The following is a 2,351-nucleotide window of genomic DNA, read 5'->3' on the forward strand; positions in this document are numbered from 1 at the left end:
ACTAACAATATGGATAGTTGATGAGCAAAAAATGTTGACCAGATCACAAGTTACCAATCACTGTTATAGATAATGTACCTATTTGAATAGTAACATTTCAATTTTTGTAATATTTTTATTATACAAGTAAAATAGGGCAACATAAAATTAGTTTGATGTTTGATGCATCAATATCTGCTTTTTAACACATCAATATCTGGTTTGATGGATGTTGTAGCACTTCTCAATTAATTCCCAAAGTGCTCAACTGATAATTTGGTTCTAATTTTGCCCTTTGTGTGCTTCATCCTTGAAAATAATTACTCATCAATATAGGCACTGCCGAAAACTGATAACATGGATAAGGTGATTGAAAAGTGTGGAATACTTTTCATTGGGAGGATACAAGTTATAAAAATCTAGTAAAAAGGCACTGTCATGTTTAAACACATATAAAAAACTTCCCCCCAAAATTAACATGTTTAAGTAGATTTATGAAGAATAAAAGACTCAACATAAAAAAGCAGCTATGCACCGTAAAGGAAACCATAAAACCTTCAAAAAGGCATAGTAAAATATTTGTGCAGTGCTAAAATATAACTAAGCCCCCGCAAACTTCGGAGCACCTAATGGCATACTGGGAGAATGCTGCACAGTGGGAGTTGCCTCAACCTGCCATGACCCCACAGCCGCTGCTGCATCCCTAGGGGCATTCCATAGCCTTTCTCTGCAAACCACAACCTTTCCTTGAGGGTTCAAACTCCTCAGAACCCATATGATCCAATTCCGGGAACGCACCTGGACATTTCCCAAGTACAGATGAAACGCACGTTGTGAGGGTTGCCTCACTCTTAGTACTGTTATTTGGCACCAACTCCTACCCTGGTGGTACAACATGTGGATCCCAATTCTCCTCTTTGGGACCTCAGTGGAGCTCAAACCCATGGCCACTCCATAGTGTCATTGGGTTAGCCCCGTGTGCTTCCATCTCTACCTGCCCCACCAGGTGCAGGTAGATATATCCAACACAACAAACACTTTACTCCTGCGCTAGGAAAGGACTCAGTAGACCCAATAGGAATGTTCTGGAAATTTCTGGGATATGCACTGCTTGCTGCCCTCAAAAGACCGGGGTGGTCCAAATACACTGGAGAAAATGGGCGCACCGACCTAGTGCATTATCGTTTAAAATAATTTATTGAAGAAACAAAATAGGTATCATACTCACAATGGACATAATAACACAGGCATGTCAAACTGAACAAGATGTATGATCCAAACAACATTTGAGTCCATACGATGGAACCCTGGATGACCAACTGGCTAACGCGTTTTGAAGACACAACCTATTCCTCAGATGTTTCTCCATTTGTATGCAGGTAGATATATATCCCTGGTGGTGTTACTCAGGCTGATGAAGGTAATCACTGGGAGTCCCCATGGCCACCCATATAGCATGATGCTCTCATAGCACTCTTTGTTCATGCGGTGCTTAATTCCAGGGAGGACTTCAGAGAGGAAAGCCTTACAGACACCACAGTGGGCTCAGGTTGCTACAGTATGTATCTGGTTAGTTCCCCACATTCCGCACATACTGGAACCAGAGTTTCCACTATGCCAATTCACAGAACAAGACCATTTTCAGCAAGTTCAGAAAATATCTGCAGTGTGCTAAACTGGAACACAATGAATCCTATTATTCTTGTCTAACTTACTAATTCCATCACCTCAACCCTTGCCCCATGTACAACGTAATTGAGAAAAAAGACAGACATGTTTGAGGTCCAGCCAGGGTGGCAACCTTGGAAGCCTCCATTGATACAGTACCAGAGTGACACACCCCAGTAAGGGAATGTGTGTTATTTGCAGGATTACTAGATGAAATAAAGAGAAAAAATTAAAATAAGAAAAATGATACAACCACTTCCTCTATAGGCTGGTAAACAGCATCATGTATTTTTTTTTAAATTTTTGACAGCTAGCGGGAGAAGATCCCCCGCTAACTGTCAAAACAGGGGAGCAGGGAGGGGGGAGGGTTGCATTGGCTGGTCTATTCATAACATATTACATGTTATACCTGAATATGAGTAACATGTAACATGTTATAAAAGGTGAACTTATCCTTTAAAGTTCATATATGCTTAAAGGACAAACATTGAATACAACTTATCTTTTTAAATTAAAAATACATAAATAAATAGAGTAAGCAACATTTTGATCTCAACAGAAATTGCAGCACGTTGGTTTAGTGGTTAGCACTCCCACCTTGCAGTACTAGGGTTATCTGTTTGAATCCCAACCATACCACTACCTGCATACTTTGCATATTTCCTTTGTGTTTGTGTTGTTTCCTCTGGGTCCTCCAGTTTCCT

Source organism: Staurois parvus, unplaced genomic scaffold, assembly GCF_062004578.1.
Source record: "Staurois parvus isolate SC_StPar_1 unplaced genomic scaffold, SC_StPar_1.0 ptg000470l, whole genome shotgun sequence".
In the NCBI taxonomy this organism is placed as follows: domain Eukaryota; kingdom Metazoa; phylum Chordata; class Amphibia; order Anura; family Ranidae; genus Staurois; species Staurois parvus.